Source organism: Macaca thibetana, chromosome 17 (assembly GCF_024542745.1).
Source record: "Macaca thibetana thibetana isolate TM-01 chromosome 17, ASM2454274v1, whole genome shotgun sequence".
In the NCBI taxonomy this organism is placed as follows: Eukaryota; Metazoa; Chordata; class Mammalia; order Primates; family Cercopithecidae; genus Macaca; species Macaca thibetana.
Window position 1 is genome coordinate 79,889,725 of NC_065594.1, and position 20,077 is coordinate 79,909,801.

General features: G+C 42.9%; 1 pseudogene; it reads right to left on the reverse strand.

Annotated features, from left to right (window-relative positions):
• Positions 1-2,748: 2,748 nt before the first annotated feature.
• Positions 2,749-5,550, reverse strand: LOC126940204 (asparagine synthetase [glutamine-hydrolyzing]-like; annotated as a pseudogene).
• Between the last annotated feature and the right edge of the window lie 14,527 nt (positions 5,551-20,077).

Here is a 20,077-nt window from a genome sequence, read left to right on the forward strand (position 1 = left end):
TGAATAAGGCTTTATGGCAATTTATTGGGGAGGACCTATCAAGATTCCTATAAAAATTCACTCAATAAAACTGACCAAAACAAGATGTTCAATAAAGGGATCTCATGGTTAAAAAAATAAAATTAGGCCGTGCGCGGAGGCTCACGCCTGTAATCCCAGCACTTTGGGAGGCCGAGACGGGTGGATCACGAGGTCAGGAGATCGAGACCATCCTGGCTAACATGGTGAAACCCCATTTCTACTAAAAATACAAAAAATTAGCCGGGCATGGTGGTGGGCACCTGTAGTCCCAGCTACTCGGGAGGCTTGAGGCAGGAGAATGGCGTGAACCCAGGAGGTGGAGTTTGCAGTGAGTCGAGATAGCACCAGTGCACTCCAGCCTGGGCGACAGAGCAAGACTCCGTCTCAAAAGAATATAAATAAATAAATAAAATTAAACCAAACCAAAACAACAACAATAAAACATGATTCTTTTATCCTTCTATGGAGATTACTTCATGATAATAAATAGTAATAGTTGTAATTTCTCTCTTTCTTTCTTTCTCTCTCTCTCTCTTTCTCCTTCCTTCCTCCCTCCCTCCCTCCCTCCCTCCCTCCCTCTCTCTCTTTCTTTCTTTCTTTCTTTCTTTCCTTCTTTCTTTCTTTCTTCCTTTTTTTCTTTCTCTCTTCCTTTCTCTTCCTCTCTTTTTTGACGTGGGGTTGGTCTGGCTGTGTTGCCCAGGATGGAGTACATTGTCTCTTCACAGGCACGATCATGGCACAGCATAGCCTCCAACTCCTGGCTGGGTCTACAGGCCTGCACCACCATCCCTGGCCTAATTTCTGCTTACAATGGCACAGTACGCCAACATGTGGCTTTATAATTATACAACCAGTTCCTCACTAAAGGACATTTGTATTGTTTCTATGTATTTCCATACTTTTCTGATATGAACATCCTAAATAAATAACTGTGAGCATGTTTTTCTTTTTTAGGTGGGCTAATTTATTTATTTATTTTTGCCCTTAATCCATGCTTTATTATTTTTTTTTTAATTTTTTGTTTCCATAGGTTTTTGGGGAACAGGTGGTGTTTGGTTACATGATGACGTTCTTTAGTGGTGATTTGTGAGATTTTGGTGCACCCATCACCCAAGCAGTATACAGTGAACTCAATTTGTAGTCTTTTATCCCTCACCCCCTCCCCATACTTTCCCCAAGTCTTCAAAATTTATTGTATAATTCTTCTGCCTTTGCATTCTCATAGCTTAGCTCCCACTTATGAGTGAGAACATACGATGGTTGGTTTTCCAATGCTGAGTTACTTTACTTAGAATCATAGTCTCCAATCCCAACCAGGTTGCCGTGAATGCCATTAATTCATTCTTTTTTATGACTGAGTAGTATTCCATTATATACATATATGATGTGCTATATATATATCACAGCACCTGGCTAATTTTTGGTATTTTTAGTAGAGATGGGGGTTTCTCCATGTTGGTCAGTCTGATCTCGAACTCCCAACCTCAGGTGATCCACCCGCCTTGGCCTCCCAAAGTGCTGGGATTACAGGCGTGAGCCACTGCACCTGACCACATATCAGAGTTTCTTTATCAACTTGTTGACTGATGGGTATTTGGTCTGGTTCCACATTTTTGAAATTGTGAATTGTGCTGTTGTAAACGTGTGTGCAATTATCTTTTTCATATAATGACTTCTTTTCCTCTGGGTAGATACCCAGTAGTGGGATTGCTGGATCAAATGATAATTCTAGTTTTAGTTCTTTAAGGAATCTCCACACTGTTTTGCATAGTGGTTGTACTAATTTACATTCACACCAGCAGTGTAGTAGTGTTCCCTTTTCACCACATCCACGCCGACATCTATTATTTTTTGATTTTTTGATTATGGCCATTCTTGTGGGAATAAGGTGGTATCGCATTGTGGTGTGGATTTGCATTTCCCTGGTCATTAGTGCTGTTGAGCATTTTTTCATGTTTGCTGACCATTTGTATATCCTCTTTTGAGAATTGTCTATTCATGTCCTTAGCCCACTTTTTGATGGGATTTTTTTTTTTTTTTTTTTTTGGAGGCGGAGTCTCGCTCTGTCGCCGAGGCTGGAGTGCAGTGGCCGGATCTCAGCTCACTGCAAGCTCCGCCTCCTGGGTTTACGCCATTCTCCTGCCTCAGCCTCCGGAGTAGCCGGGACTACAGGCGCCCGCCACTTCGCCCGGCTAATTATTTGTATTTTTTAGTAGAGATGGGGTTTCACTGTGTTAGCCAGGATGGTCTCGATCTCCTGACCTCGTGATCCGCCCGTCTCAGCCTCCCAAAGTGCTGGGATTACAGGCTTGAGCCACCGCGCCCGGCCAGGATTGTTTTTTTCTTGCTAATTTGTTTGAGTTCGTGTAGATTCTGGATATTATTCCTTTGTCAGATATATAAATTGTGAAGATTTTCTCCCACTCTATGGGCTATCTGTTTACTTTGCAGATAGGATTTAGTTGGATTAAGTCCCACCTATTTGTCTTTGTTTTTATCGCATTTGCTTTTGGGTTCTTGGTCATGAACTCCTTGCCCAAGCCAATGTCTAGAAGGGTTTTTCTGATGTTATCTTGTAGAATTTTTTTGTTTGTTTTTTAGAAAACAATTTTATTGAGGTATAATGGACATACAATAAACTGCATATATTTAAAATGTACAATTAGATAATTTTTGTACCCATTATATCATCACCACAAACAAGATCACGAACATATCCATATCGCAGAATGCTTCCTCTATCCTTTTTTTTTTTTGAGAGAGAGTCTCACTCTATTGCCTAGACTGAAGCGCAGTGGCACAATCTCGGCTCGCTGCAACCTCTGCCTCCCAAGTCCAAGTAATTCTCATGCCTCAGACTCCCAAGTAGCTGGGATTACAGGCAAGCACCACCATGCCTGTCCAGTTTTTGTACATTTAGTAGAAATGGGTTTTCACCATGTTGACCAGGCTGATCTCTTAACTCCTGGCCTCAAGTGATCCACCTGCCTTGGCCTCCCAAAGTGCTAGGATTACAGGTGTTGGCCACTGCACCTGGCTTCACACCTCTTTTTAATCCTATCTTCTTATTCCTCCTTTTCTTTTTTGTTTTAAATATTTTATTATTATACTTTAAGTTCTAGGGTACATGTGCACAATGTGCAGGTTTGTTACATATCTATACATGTGCCATGTTGGTGTGCTGCACCTGTTAACTGGTCATTTACATTAGGAATATCTCCTAATGCTATCCCTCTCGCCTCCCCCACCTGTGTTCCACCCTGTGTCCAAGTGTTCTCATTGTTCAATTCCCACCTATGAGTGAGAACATTCGGTGTTTGGTTTTCTGTCCTTGCGATAGTTTGCTCATAATAATGGTTTCCAGCTTCATCCATGTCCCTACAAAGGACATGAACTCATCCTTTTTTATGGCTGCATAGTATTCCATGGTGTATATGTGCCACATTTTCTTAAATCTTGTAGAATTTTTATATTTTCAGATCTTAGATTTAAGTCCTTGATATACCTTGAGTTGATTTTTGTATAAAGTGAGAGATGAGAATCCAGTTTCATTCTCCTATGTGTGACTTGCCAATTCTCCCAGCACCATTTGTTGAATAGGGTGTCCTTTCCCCACTTTATGTTTTTGTTTGCTTTGTCAAAGGTGAGTTGGCTGTAAGTATCTGGGTTTATTTCTGTGTTCTCTATTCTGTTCCATTGGTCTATGTGCCTATATTTATACCAATACCATGCTGTTTTGGTGACTGTAGTGCTATAGTATAGTTTGAAATCAGGTAATGTGATGCCTCCGGATTTGTTCTTTTTGCTTAGTCTTGCTTTGGCTATGTGGGCTCTTTTTTGGTTCCACATGAATTTTAGGGTTTGTTTTTTTTTCTAGTTCTGTGAAGAATGATGGTGGTATTTTGATGGGAATTGCATTGAATTTGTAGATTGCTGTAATAGTCTTATTTAGTGTTAAGAATACTGAATGAAAGTTTTTGTGTTGCAGTTGCCATCATTATATCATCAACATGATGCTCAGTATATTCCTGTAAAACCCCAAAACAGAAATTCTTAACTGAGGTTATCCCATCACTGAAGGCTTCTTTTGGCCAGACAGTTTTTTTAGGTATCAGGTATAGTACTCAAATATCTTTATCAGGAGATGTTTTCCTATCCCATTCTTCAGAATTCTTATTTCTGGTGCCAGAGGCGATAAGAGGAAAATAGATGATCCAGGAATTAGACTCTCAGTTCAAGGTCACAGGCAGCAGCAGTTCAATATGCACACAGTACATCAAACAAAGAGTCCTTCAGAAGCCCCTCACTCTGCTCCTTGGCTTTTTCCTGAGGAGGAGTCTTGTAAAAATATATGTAACCCTGTGTAATTTCATCTGAACCTTCTCTAGAGAAGATTACTATGCTATCTGTGTTCTTCCAAATATACTCGGAAATTAAATACCTACCTACTGAAGTGTGAACTATTGTTATGTCTTAAATTTCCAAGGAAAATATTACTTCATCCAGGACCTGAATGCCTTCCTCAGAGTGGTGTTCACTTTCAATATGATTTTCCACCTTTCTAGCAGCCAGTACATTGGGACTGTTTTCCATGCCAATTGCAAATGTCTAGAGAGTGTCTTACACTTGGGCCTCTTTCAGCTGCATCAACAGAGTGGCAACAACGAAGCTGGAATCCAAGCCTTTTCTCTGTCATTAGTCGTTTCTTAATAGCACTGTCAAAAGGAATCCAGAGGTTACTCTTCATAGTTTCTATCTCAAAACGGTTTCTCCACATTGTTATAGAGGGCATGCAGAGGTTAATCTCTACAATGATGACTCTCTAGGTAGGTGTCTCTGCCCAGGAATACTTTCTTATTGACAGAACTTAATGAAATAAATGCAAACACTCAACCCAACATACAAATTTTCTGCCCAGTCCCTCCTTTGTCATAAAGATGAAGGATTATCTCACCATCCACTCTGGCCTTGTACTCAAATTCAAAATGGTATTATACCTTGTTGTGGTTGTAAATTTCACCACTGCAACAGAGCCACAAATAGAGATATTTCCTCACTTGAATTGGCTGCATTCCAAACAGCTGGTCAACTACCACCAACTGGCAAAATCCAAAGCAGCAGCTGATGTATTCATTGACATTCTCAGGAAGAAATGCATCTGGACCCCTGTGTGTGATCTTCATAGCACTCGGATGCTGACCAGAGAGGCAATCATTGCTGCCCCCAATGCCACACATGGTACAGCGGAGCTGCGGGCTCTGTGGGTATGTGAGCAGAGGCCAGGGCTGTGGACTGTTTCCATTGTTTACTTTCAGTACAAGCATCTCTGTATATATCTCTATTCCTTTTTTCTTAGATAAATAGTAGCAAACTGTACACATTTTTCTATACCATGATTTTTTTTTTCTCTGAACAATATATCCCGGAAATCACTGCATAAATATACAGAGATTTTCTGTGTTCCTTTTTACAGGTATATAGTGCCCTGTTGTGTGGACGTTCTGGTACATTTCAAGAGGGAACAAGTGTACTAGGAAACATTCAAAGCATGAGAAACCTGCAAGAAGAAGTCTTTTATTTTAGCTAAGCTGTGGGTAACTTGAGGGTCGCAGAATAGGCTGAGGAGTCAACAGAGAAGATGGCTGAATAATTACACAAGATTGCTGCTGGCCCTATTTAATAAGTCTCATTGTTCTCTAAGGTGAAGCAAAGCTGAAAGGATTTGAGGAAATAAATAGGCTGTTTCCTGTCCCCCTATTCTTCTCTGTTTTTTCTCCTATTATTCTAGTAGGTTTTAAAGTGAAGCCTGGAGTAAGCCTGAGTGCAGCTATCTCACATGGGAAAGTGCTCTGATGGGTATCAGGGAAATCCTGCATTTGCCTTTGTGAGACTCTTCACCTGATGGTCATTGCTTCTCCTCTGACTCCTGGAATCCCCTCACTGGGGAGATGGGGGTGCCCATCAGAAGTCTCTGGATTAAGTCAAAAAACAATTTAACCCTAGAATCCTATTGTATACTGTATCCCCAAATTCACCCTCCACGCTATTTCCATCCTGCATTATGCTTCACCATATTGTACAATAAAGCTTCCTAAAGACAGTGTTTCAATGAGTACTACATAATATCATAGCCAGTAATATAAACATATGCTAAATCCTCAATGAAGTGAACAAGAATCAGGGCAAGTAGAATGTAGATGTTTGTGCTGGGCGTGGTGGCTCACGCCTGTAATCCCAGTACTTTGGGAGGCTGAGGCGTGATCGGCCCCCTTCCTCACCTCTCCTCAAAGAGAAGAGTAGCTATGACTGCTGATATTCAGTTGACCTAGTTTCACAGAGGATAGGATCACTCACTGTAGTTTAAAAGATTACATGTGAAGCCTGTACGAGAAACATTTTGAAATCGTCCTGAAAAATCACAAAGTAGGATTGAACAAAAATAGAAACACATTCCTTGCCTTCAATAGAACCAATCAACGTAATAAAGTTTCTTCAGGTTCGTGTATAAATTTAATGTAATCCCAATAAAAATGCCAGCAAATTTTTTCCTGGCACAGGATCCTACACTTCATATGGAAAAATAAATAAGCAAGAATACTTATGAACATCTTCAAAAGCAAGAACAATAAAAGGAGACTGGTCTTACCACATATTAAAACTTTTTTTTTTTTTTTTTTCCTCTTTTGAGACGGAGTCTTGCTCTGTCACCCAGGCTGGAGTGCAGTGGCCGGATCTCAGCTCACTGAAAGCTCCCCCTCCCGGGTTTACGCCATTCTCCTGCCTCAGCCTCCTGAGTAGCTGGGACTACGGGCACCCGCCACCTCGCCCGGCTAGTTTTTTGTATTTTTTAGTAGAGATGGGGTTTCACCGTGTTAGCCAGGATGGTCTCAATCTCCTGACCTCGTGATCCGCCCGTCTCGGCCTCCCAAAGTGCTGGGATTACAGGCTTGAGCCACCGTGCCCAGCCCAACATATTAAAACTTATTATAAAGATCTAATAATTAAAACAGTGTGGTATTTGTTCCTGGCTAGACATTCAAACCAGTGGGAATAATTGTGAAGTACACAGGGAAATTTAGCAAAAGACAAAGGTGGGATCTTAAATTATTGGGGAAAAGATTAACTTTTTTATTTTTTAATTTTTTGAGACAGAGTCTCGCTCTGTTGCCCAGGCTGGAGTGCAATAGCACTATCTCAGCTCACTGCAACCTCCACCTCCCGGGTTCAAGCAGTTCTCTCACCTCAGCCTCCCAAGCAGCTGGGAATACAGGTGTGCATCACCACATCTGGCAAATTTTTTTGTATTTTTAGTAGAGACAGGTTTCACCATATTGGCCAGGCTGGTCTTGAACTCCTGACCTCAAGTGATTTGCCCACCTTGGCTTCCCAAAGTGCTGAGATTACAGGCATGAGCCACGATGCCAGGCCAGAAAATATTCACTTGTCTTTTTTTTTGAGATGGAGTCTCTCTCTGTCGCCTGGGCTGGAGTGCAGTGGCACGATCTCGGCTCATTGCAAGCCCACCTCCCAGGTTCACACCATTCTCCTGCCTCAGCCTCCCGAGTAGCTGGGACTATAGGTGCCCGCCACCACGCCCAGCTAATTTTTTTGTATTTTTAGTAGAGACGGGGTTTCCCCGTATTAGCCAGGATGGTCTCAATCTCCTGACCTCGTGATCTGTCTGCCTTGGCCTCCCAAAGTGCTGGGATTACAGGTGTGAGCCACTGCGCCTGGCAAGATTCACTTTTAAATAATGACATTAGCACAACTGGAGTGTTTATGTCCCTAATTTACACTAGGACCGGGCGCGGGGGCTTATGCCTGTAATCCCAGCTACTTGGGAGGCCGAGGCAGGAGAATCACTTGAACCCAGGAGGCAGAGGTTGCAGTGAGCCTAGCTCGCGCCATTGCACTCCAGCCGGGGTGACAAGAGCGAAATTCCGTCTAAAAAAAAAAAAAGATTTACATCAGAATGTACTTCAAACATTCCTTATTTCAATGCACAAAAAAATGAAAACATAACAGGTTCAAGAAGAAAACATATATGAATTTCTTTGTAATCTGGACAAAAGAAAGGCTTCCTAATTATAACTAAAATTCCAGAAGTCATGGAGAAAGATTGATAAATTAAAACCTATCCATTTATATCTACAGCTGTATCTATATATGCACAAACATATATATATATATATATATATATATGCACACAGGCTTTTTTTTTTTGAGATGGAGGCTGGAGTACAGTGGTGCAGTCTCGGCTCATTGCGACCTCTTCCTTCCAGGTTCAAGCGATTCTCCTGTCTCAACTACTTGAATAGCTGGGATTACAGGCACCCACCACCGTGCCGGCTAATTTTTGTACTTTTAGTAGAGACAGGGTTTCGCCATGTTCGCCAGGCTGGTCTTGAACTCCTGACCTCAGGTGATCTGCCCGCCTTGGCCTCCCAAAGTGCTGGGATTACAGGCATGAGCCACCGCACCCGGCCGATATATGGATAGACTTTTGCTTGGCAAAAATATCGTAAGCAAAATCAAAAGAGATGAAAAACTGGGAGAAAATGTTTGTAGTTTAAATGATACAAAATAGCTAATTTCCATCATACATAAATAAGTAAAAAAAAAAGAAGAGTATTGATGCATGATATATGGAAGAACCTCCAAAATATTATGCTAAGTGAAAGAGTCAGTCACAAAAGACTACAGATTGTATGATACCATTTGTATGAAATGTCCAGAATAGACAAATCTATAGAGATGGAGTAGACTAGTGGTCACATAGGGCTGGGTAGGGTAGGGGCAAGGGCCAGGAATAGAGATGACTACTGAGAGGTAAGGGGTTTCTTTTTAGAATGTTAAAAATATTCCAAAATTATACTATAGCAATGGTTGCATAGCTCCATAAATATACTAAAAACCATTGAATTGTATACTTTTTATTATTTTATTTTATTTTATTTTATTTTTTTTGAGACGGAGTCTCACTCTGTCACCTAGGCTGGAGTGCAGTGGTCAGATCTCAGCTCACTGCAAGCTCCACCTCCCGGGTTCACGCCATTCTCCTGCCTCAGCCTCCCGAGTAGCTGGGATACAGGCGCCCGCCACCAGGCCCGTCTACTTTTTTTTGTATTTTTAGTAGAGATGGGGGTTCACCGGGTTAGCCAGGATGGTCTCGATCTCCTGACCTCGTGATCCGCCCGTCTCAGCCTCCCAAAGTGCTGGGATTACAGGCTTGGGCCACCGTGCCCGGCCGAATTGTATACTTTAAATGGATGAACTTAATGGTATATATATCTCAATAAGCCAGGCGCAGTGACTCAGGCCTGTAATCCCAGCACTTTGGGAGGCTGAGGCGGGCAGGTCATGAGATCAGGAGTTCAAGACCAGCCTGATCAACATGGTGAAACCGTCTCTACTAAAAATAGAAAATTAGCCAGCCATGGTGGCGCATGCCTGTAGTCCCAGCTACTCAGGAGGCTGAGGCAGGAGATCTGCTTGAACCCAGGAGGCAGAGGTTGCAGTGAGCAGAGGTCATGCCACTACACTCCAGCCTGGGCGACAGACTGATTCTCCGTCTAAGAAAAACAAATCTATATCTAGATATATGTATGTATACATATACATATATATAATATATCTCAATAAAGCTGTTTAAGTATAAAAGATTTTACTATTCAAGAGGTCGGGTGTGGTGGTTCACACCTGTAATCCCTGCACTTTGGGAGGCTGTGGCAGGTGGATCACTTGAGGTCAGGAGTTTGAGACCAGCCTGGCCAAAATAGTGAAACCCTGTCTCTACTAAAAATACAAAAATTATCCGGGTGTGGTGGTGGGTGCCTGCAGTCCCAGCTACTTGGGAGGCTGAGGCAGGAGAATCGCTTGAACCTTGGAGGCAGAGGTTGCAGTGAGCCGAGATCACACCACTGCACTCCAGCCTGGGCGACAGAGACAGACTCTGTCTCAAAAAAAAAAAAAGGTTTTTGAAGTAAAAAACCTAGCAGGAAAATGGCCAAAAGTGTTAAGAGACAGTTCACAGAAGATTAAAGGCAAATGTCTGTGAAGCACTTGGAAAAATACTCAGCATCACTTCTTATGAAAGAGATGCAAATTAAAATATGGTCAGCCCTTGGCATCCATGGATTCCATATTTGTAAATTCAACCAACCATGTATAGAAATGACAGTCATATGTTGCTTAATGATGGGGATACATTCTCAAAAATGTGTTGTTAGGCGACTGGGTGCTGTGGCGCACGCCTGTAATCCCAGCACTTTGGGAGGCCGAGGAGAGCGGATCACCTGAGGTCAGGAGTTCGAGACCAGCCTGGCCAACATGGTGAAACACCATCTCTGCTAAGAATACAAAAAAATTAGGCCAGGCGCGGTGGCTCAAGCCTGTAATCCCAGCACTTTGGGAGGCCGAGACGGGTGGATCACGAGGTCAGGAGATCAAGACCATCCTGGCTAACACGGTGAAACCCCGTCTCTACTAAAAAATACAAAAAACTAGCGCCTGTAGTCCCAGCTACTCGAGACCCTGAGGCAGGAGAATGGCGTAAACCCGGGAGGCGGAGCTTGCAGTGAGCTGAGATCCGGCCACTGCACTCCAGCCTGGGCGACAGAGCGAGACTCCGTCTCAAAAAAAAAAAAAAAAAAATAATAATAATAATACAAAAAAATTAGCTGGGCATGGTCGCAAACTCCTGTAATCACAGCTACTCTGGGAGGCTGAGGCAAGAGAATCGCTTGAACCCAGGAGGCAGAGGTTGCAGTGAGCCGAGATCGCACCATTGCACTCCAGCCTGGGGGACAAGAGCAAGACTTTGTCTCAAAAACAAAAAAAAGTGTTGTTAGGTGATTTCACCATTGTGCGAACATCATAGAGTGTACTTACACAAACCTAGATGGTATAGCTTACTACACACATAGGCTATATGGTATAGCCACCATTGTATATGTAGTCAGCTGTTGACTAAAACTTCCTTATGGGTGCATGACTGTATTTGAAAAAAAAATTGTGTTTGTACTGAATATGTACAGACATTTTTCTTACCAGTATTCCCTAAATAATAGAGCATATCAACTATTTGCATAGCATTTATATTATATTAGGTATTATAAGTAATTAGAGATTATTTAAAGTATACTGGAGTATGTGCATAGGTTATATGCAAATATTACCACGTTCTACAAAAGGGACTTGAGCATTCATGGATTTTGGTATTCACTGGAGGTACCGGACATTGTATATTCAAATACTATTCTTCCCTTATCAGATTGGCAGTGTTGGGAGACAATCCTTCATGGTGTTTCTGTATGTCTTGTGACAGCTTCTGTTCTCAATGTCTTTTGCGCTACAAACATTCTGAAGGGACAGAGGGTAGATTCCTCTCCTGACCAAGACAATAAAAACAACATTTTTTGGCCGGGCGCGGTGGCTCAAGCCTGTAATCCCAGCACTTTGGGAGGCCGAGACGGGGTGATCACGAGGTCAGGAGATCAAGACCATCCTGGCTAACACGGTGAAACCCCGTCTCTACTAAAAAAATACAAAAAACTAGGTGGGCACCTGTAGTCTCAGCTACTCGGGAGGCTGAGGCAGCGTAAACCCGGGAGGCGGAGCTTGCAGTGAGCTAAGATCTGGCCATTGCACTCCAGCCCGGGTGACAGAGCGAGTCTCCGTCTCAAAAACAAACAAACAAACAAACAAACAAAACCAACATTTTCCTCCAGGTCAAAGGTTAGCTAGGTGTTTTAGCAGCTCCTTATAAGACTGGGGGTTTCCTAATCTCAGTGTTCTTCAGCTCTGACACAAGCCCACCAGGGCAAGGCATTCACCTTGCAAGGAGGGCAAAAATCTCAGATCCCTCACAGTTCTTAGGCAGAAGTCCAAAAGCTTACAACATATGCTGTTGGTAAGCCCAGGGAGAAACAGGTATTTCCACACATTGCTGGTGGGATTGCAAAACGGCACAACTCCCCTGGAAGGAAATCTGGCAATGTTTAACAAAATTACGTGTTCATTTACCCTTTGAATCAGTGACTTTTCTAGAAATCTAGCTGATACACCTCCACAAATGCAAACTATGATGTACAGATATGATACGCAAATGCAAAATAAGATATGCTATACAGATATGCTATTTGCAATAGGAATGGCTTGAAAACCAGTACAACTACCCATGAATAGGAGACTGATTGAATAAACTAGGGCACATCTAAACGCACACACATATTTATGCATATGTATTTATTTTTTTCAAAGAAATAATAAACAAGAAATTGTTGAAAATGGAAATGGCTACTTCTGAACGATGGGTGAGATGGGAATAGGGAACAGGGGTGAGAGCAAGAACTCTCTGAGTATCTTTCTTTATACAATTTTTATTTTTCAATCATGTAAATGACTCACATGTTCAAAAACCAAAATTAAGTCAAATGGGAAAAAATCAAATTAAACACAAACAGAAACAATTGAACACAAAAATAAACAAACGAACAGACCTGAATATAAAACCTAATCACACAGGGGAAATGATTACTTCAAATAACTTTGGAACATAGAACACTGGCAGTAACATTTTCCAGACACACATTGTAAGAACAAATAAAACTGTTTTCTGATTTCCATTGTGTGCATGTTCCTGTAGACTGATTTCAAGCCATCAGTGGTTTCACAACCATCTGGTAAGATTCCTGACAATTTAACAATTGATTCTCATAAGCCGGTTCTATCTGGCTCTAAGAAATCATTGCTTATAGTTACTCTAGTTGAGGTAACATGCTGTCTGTCAACAAAGCAAACCATAAACCAAAAAAGATGAAAGAAAATATCTAGAAAAATTATGAAAAGGCTGCATGCAGATTGAAGTGTGACAAACACATAGCTCCAGCTCCTTATCTTCTATGGTCCTCAGGTCTTGGGCTGTCTTCATGCAGTCATTATCTTGTTCCTATGGTCTTCAGTGGATGTTGTCCCCTTCCTGCAGTTTTCTGCTTCTGGACGATTCCTCAGTATCCTCCAGTTGAGGTCTCTGGTAGCAATGTCTTCCTGATTCAAGAATGGCTAATTTATCCTTCCTCAAGAAACAGGGATATAGCTGGGTGCAGTGGCTCATGACTGTAATCCCAGCACTTTGGGATGCTGAGGTGGGAGGATGTCTTCAGGACTTGAGGGCAGGTGTCTGAGACCAGCCTGGGCAACATGGCAAGACCCCATCTCTTAAAAAAAAAAAAAAAATTAGCTGGGTGTGGTGGCACATGCCTGTAGTCCCAGCTACTTGGAGGCTGAGGTGGATCATTTGAACCGGGGCATTTGAGGTTACAGTGAGCTATGATTGCATCGCTGCACTCCAACCTGAGTGACAAAGACCCTGTCTTAAAAAGAAGAAAGAAAGGAAGATGCAAGGATCAGTACCCTAGAGTTCAATTGCTGTGGTGTTTGTTAATTAGTGCCTACAATGTCCTTTACATTGAGGTAAAGGGCAGTCTTTTTCTGATGTGTCCTTCAGCAGAGGAAGCCCCTACATTTTAAACTGTGAATGGTTTTTGGTTTCTTTTTTTAGATGGGGTTTTGCTCTGTCGCCCATGCTGGAGTGCGGAGTGCAGTAGCAGGATCATAGCACTGTAGCAGGATCACAGTACTCAAACTTCCAGCCTCAATTGATCCTCCCATCTCAGCCTCCCCAGTTGCTGGGACTACAGGTGCGTGTCACCATGCCCTACTAATTTTTTGTTTTTTAAAAATTTTTTGTACACATCATGTCTTGCTACGTTGCTCAGGTTGGTCTCAAACTTCTGGCCTCAAGTGGTTCTCTTGCTTCAGTCTCCCAAAGTGTGGGGATTATAGGTGTGAGCTACTGTTCCTGGCCTGGGATTGTTTTGAAGGATGTTTTTGAAAAGGTATTCATGTTTCTTGATAAAACAAATACTTGTTGATATGAGTGTATCAATTCCACTTATGTGAAGTACCTAGAGTAGCCAAATTCATAGTGAGAGAAAGTAGATGGTGGTTGCAAGAGGCTGAGGGAACGAGGAAAATGAGGGGTTAGTGTTTAACGGATAGAGTTTCAGTTTTGCAAGATGAAAAATGTTTGGGATGGATAGTGGTGATAATGGCACAACAGTGTGAATGTACTTAATGCCACCGGATCATACACTGAAAGATGGTTAAAATGCTAAATTTTGTTATGCCTATTTTACCTCAGTTTTTACAAAACCAAGTGTATCACCCCAGTCATATGCAATATTGGCTATATCAGCTTATAATAAGACAGAGTCTATAATGGGAGCAACATTCCCAGGCAGATAAGATAACTGAGTATCAGTTAATAGGCTGAGAGTCAATGGGCCAGGCACTGTGGCTCACGCTTGTAATTCCAACACTTTGGAAGGCCAAGAGAGGAGGAACACTGAGGCCAGGATTTTGAGAGTTAATGGGCTACCTATAGAGTTGACTTCACTGTCATTAAAAGAAAAGGCAATAGTTTGGGTCAAGGAAGTTCAAGCGTTTCTGAAAATTCAACTAGAGTCTGAGAATTCTGTTTGTCCTTTCCATATTACTTGAGATTTGGGAAATTCTGAATAATGGAAAGAATGATTGTTACTCATTGAGCAAATAAAAAGCCGAGGCCACAGTGGTGTGTGTATGTGTGTGCGCATGTGACAGAGAGAGACAGATGGGAGAGTAAAAAAGAAAAGTTTCTTCTTTACAAGATGTTAGCTAATGAATATAGAAGAAATGACAGAATTAGGGCCAGGTGCGGTGGCTCATGCCTGTAATCCCAGCACTTTGGGAGGCCGAGGCAGATGAATCTCCTGAAGTCAGAAGTTCAAGACCAGCCTGGCCAAAATGGCAAAACCCCATCTCAACTAAAAATACAAAAATTAGCCAGGCATGGTGGCATGCACTGTAATCCCAGCTACTTGGGAGGCTGAGGCAGGAGAGTCACTTGAACTCGGGAGGTGGAGGTTGCAGTGAGCTGGGATCACACCACTGCACTCCAGCCTGGGTGATAAGAGCGAAACTTCGTCCCCCCAAAAAACAAAAAGAATGAACAGGGATAAAAAATACAAGTGTCAGACGGTGTGGTGGCTCACGCCTGTAATCCCAGCACTTTGGGAGGCCGAGAAGGGCAGATCACCTGAGGTCAGGAGTTTGAGACCAGCCTGGTCAACATGGTGAAACCCCATCTGTACTAAAAATACAAAAATTAGCTGGGCTTGGTGGCATGTGCCTGTAATCCCAGCTACTCGAGAGGCTGAGGTAGGAGAATCACCTGAACCTGGGAGGTGGAGGTTGCAGTGAGCCGAGATCGTGCCACTGCACTCCAGCCTGGGCAACAGAGAGAGACTCAGTCTCAAAAAAAACAAAAAACAAAAAACTGCAAAAAACACAAGTGTCTACATCAGAGTAAAGCACGGCATGTGGCAAAGTGAGCTGCCCTTATACAGTGTAAATGCTATCTAAATAGTTATTATACTGTATCCCTGTATTATTAAATCTTTTGATTTCTCATGAGAAGTAGAAAACTTAAAATTTTATGTGAAAGCTGCCATATTTTGGATATATATGTAGTTAACTAATTCAAATTTGCACACACACGTCCACACACATAAACTGAACATAGCTTTGTGCCACATGTGGCCCCACTTTTGCCTCAGTGTAATCTCTAGCCTCTTAGATAAAAACTCCAAACTCTTTAGAACAGTATTCACTTTCTTTAGGACCTGGCCCTTGCCTATTCCTGAAGTCTTGTCTCTAATATTTTCTCCACTCACGTGGTACCATTTGTAACTTGGGAATGCATGTGGCTAGCTTCACGTCTTGCTATGTGGCATGTGGCATTCTCTTTTCACCCAGAATGTCCATTTACCTTTGTTTTTGTTTGTTTGTTTGCTTGCTTTGAAACAAGGTCTTAGGCCGGGCGCGGTGGCTCAAGCCTGTAATCCTAGCACTTTGGGAGGCCGAGACGGGCGGATCGCGAGGTCAGGAGATCGAGACCATCCTGGCTAACACAGTGAAACCCCGTCTCTACTAAAAAAAAATATGAAAAACTAGCCGGGCGAGGTGGCGGGCGCCTGTAGTCCCAACTACTCGGGAGGCTGAGGCAGGAGAATGGCGTAAACCCGGGAGGCGCAGCTTGCAGTGAGCTGAGATCCGGCCACTGCACTCCAGCCTGGGCGACAGAGCCAGACTCCGTCTCAAAAAAAAAAAAAAAAAAAAAAAAAAACAAGGTCTTGCTCTGTTGCCTGGGCAGGAGTGCAGTGGTGTGATCATAGTTCACTGCAGCCCCTATCTACTGGGCTCAAGTGATCCTCCCATCTCAGCCTCTCAAGTCGCTGGGACTACAGGTGCATACCATCATGCTTGGCTAAATTTTTTATTTGTAGAGACAAGGGGTCTCCTTTTGTTACCAAGTCTGGTCTAGAACTTTTGGGCTCACGGGGTCCTCCCACCTCGACCTCCCAAAGTACTGGGATTACAGGTGTGAGCCACCTCACCTGGCCTATCTTTTGACTACTTTTTAAGATCCAGCACAAGTGTCTCCTATTCTGTAAAAGTCTTCCCTGACTCATATGTACATACTGATTACTTTGTTTCTGCTAAATAGCATAATTTTTATTTTTACTTAAATTGTGTTAATATTGTGATTGAAATATACAGAGAAACTTAGAATAATGTAATAACTGTGTACCTACCAATGAGGTCCATTAATTCCTGACACTTTTCCATTCTAACCTCGTCTTTTTTTAAATTTTTTTCTTTTGAGAAAAAATATTAAAAGCTGCAATTGCAGCCACCTGAAGAGAGGTGGTTTAGCATAGTGGAGTATATGTGCTCTGAACGCCCACTGTCTAGGTTCATTATCCCTGCCCTGTCACTTACAGGCGCCCGCCACCTTGCCTGGCTAATTTTTTTTGTATTTTTAGTAGAGACGGGGTTTCACCGTGTTAGCCAGGATGGTCTCGATCTCCTGACCTCGTGATCCGCCCGTCTCGGCCTCCCAAAGTGCTGGGATTACAGGCTTGAGCCACCGCGCCCGGCCGCCCTGTCACTTACTAGCTGTTTACCTTCAGCAAATTGTTTAACCAGCTCATCTGTAAGAGGAGATAATAATAGTATCCATCTTATAGAACTGTGAGGATCAAGAATATATTCAGGTCACTTAGAATGGCCAGTTTCTGGAATAGAGTAAGCATTCAATAAACATTAATAATTAGTATTTTGTCTACTCCTCCTTCATTTATTTATTTATTTATTTATTTATTTATTTATTTATTTTTGAGACTGAGTCTCGCTCAGCTGCCCAGCCTGGAGTGCAGTGGCATGATCTCGGCTCACTGCAACCACCGTCTCCCGGGTTCAAGCGATTCTCCCGTCTCAGCCTCCTGAGTAGCTGGGATTACAGGCACCTGCCATCATGCCTGGCTAATTTTTGTATTTTAGTAGAAACGGGGTTTCACCATGTTGGCTAGGCTGGTCTTGAACTCCTGACCTCAGGTGACCCACCCGCTGTGGCCTCCCAAAGTGCTGGGATTACAGGCATAAGCCACTGCACCTGGCTTTTTTTTTTTTGAGACAAGAGTCTCACTCTGTCACCAAGGCTGGAGTGCAGTGGCACGATCTAGGCTCACTGTAACCTCTGCCTCCCAGGCTCCCAGGTTCAGGTGATTCTTGTGCCTCAGACTCCCGAGTAGCTGGGATTACAGGCATGTGTCACTATACCTGGCTAATTTTGGTATTTTCAGTAGAGATGGGTTTTCACCATGTTGGCCAGGCTGCTCTCAAACTCCTGACCTCAGGTGATCTGCCTGCCTTGGACTTCCAAAGTGCTGGGATTACAGGTGTGAGCCACCATGCCCAGCCTACTCCTCCTTTTCATCTGAGCCAGAAATAGATTATTTGTAGCTCTTTTAATCTTTTAGGATACAAACAATCAAGTTTATCCTTTTGCTTGCTTACTCTTTCTAGTAAGTGTAGATTAATGATAAATGTTCCTAAATAACAGTATTTACACATGTTACTTGTTCTCTCAATGCAGATATGAGTTAGGGGAATCTTGGCATATTTTGCTTAAGATCAGGGTTCATAAACTACTACTGATTTGTTCCTGTGAGAAGAAATGTTACACAGAGATGCCAGGGGACTCAACCATATTCAAGAATTTCCCCAAGATCTTCCATGATTGTTCCGTTCAAATTCTTGGGCCAATAAATTGTTGCCAGAATGCGAAGGTTACTTGACACAAAGAATGGCTACTTATAAAGCTTAAGGCATCTCCTGTGGCTGCTATACTGAGAAAAAGTTATGGGCATGGCAGGTGTTCCATGGGCTGTTTAGAAGCGGGCTTGCGTAGAGTGGTGCACAACTTGATGCTTACAATTTGTTTTCAGGATGCTACTTCGGACTCTTAGGATACATTTTAAACTCTTGGAGAAACGGGACCACACTTTTGTATTTCTATCACACTAACTGCAACAAAAGAACTCAATAAATTCTTTTTTTTTTTTTTTTTTTTTTTTTGAGACAGAGTTTTGCTTTTGTTGCCCAGCTGGAGTGCAATGTGCGATCTCTGGTCACCACAACCTCTGCCTCCTGAGTTCAAGTGATTCTCCTGCCCCACCCTCCCGAGTAGCTGGGATTACAGGCATGCGCCACCATGCCCTGCTAATTTTGTATTTTTAGTAGAGACAGGGTTTCTCCATGTTGGTCAGGCTGGGCTGGAACTCCTGACCTCAGGTGATCTACCCGCCTCCACCTCCCAAGTGCTGGGATTACAGGTGTGAGCCACTGCACCTGGCCTAACAAATTATTATTGAATGAAGAGAGCTCTCTGGTAATTTGTAATAATATATGTTTACCATTTGTAATTTTTTTTTTTTTTTTTTTTTTTTTTTTTTTTTGAGACGGAGTCTCACTCTGTCCCCCTTGCTGGAGTGCAGTGGCCGGATCTCAGTTCATTGCAAGCTCCGCCTCCCGGGTTCAGGCCATTCTCCTGCCTCAGCCTCCCAAGTAGCTGGGACTACAGGCGCCCGCCACCTCGCCCGGCTAGTTTTTTTGTATTTTTTAGTAGAGACGGGGTTTCACTGTGTTAGCCAGGATGGTCTCGATCTCCTGACCTCGTGATCCACCCGTCTTGGCCTCCCAAAGTGCTGGGATTACAGGCTTGAGCCACCGCGCCTGGCCTACCATTTATAATTTAGGGTAGCAAGCTAATATTCATTTGTAGGCATATGTATCAGCAAACAAGAGGAATCTAGCTAGTTTAAATATGAATGGAATTTATTTGTTTTTTTTGTTTGTTTTTGTGTTTTTTTTTTTTGAGACGGAGTCTTGCTCTGTTGCCCAGGCTGGAGAACAGTGGCGTGATCTCGGCTCACTACAAGCTCCGCCTCTCGGGTTCATGCTGTTCTCCTGCCTCAGCCTCCCGAGTAGCTGGGACTACAGGCGCCCGCCACCATGCCTGGCTAATTTTTTTTGTATTTTAGTAGAGACGGGGTTTCACCATGTCAGCCAGGATAGTCTTGATCTCCTGACCTTGTGATCCGCCCGTCTTGGCCTCCCAAAGTGCTGGTATTACAGGTGTGAGCCACCGTGCCCGGCCAATATGAATGGAATTTATTAAAGAATATTCACTCGGCTGGGTGTGGTGGCTCGTGCCTGTAATGCCAGTACTTTGGGAGGCTGAGCCAGTGGATTGCTTGAGTCCAGGAGTTCGAGACCAGCCTGGCCAACATGGCGAAACCTGTCTCTACAAAAATTACAAAAATTAGGCATGTTGGTGCATGCCTGTAGTCCCAGCTACTTGGGGAGCTGAGGTGGGAGGATCACTTGAGTCCAGAAGGTTGAGGGTATGGTGAGCTGAGATCGTGCCACTGCACTCCAGCATGGGTGACAGAGCAAGACCCTGTCTCAAAAATAAATAAATTAAGAACATTAATGCACAAGATCTTTTTTTTTTTTTTTTTTTTTTTTTTTTTTTTTTTTTTTTTTTTTTTTTTTTTTTTTTGAGACGGAGTCTCGCTCTGTCGCCGGGCTGGAGTGCAGTGGCCGGACC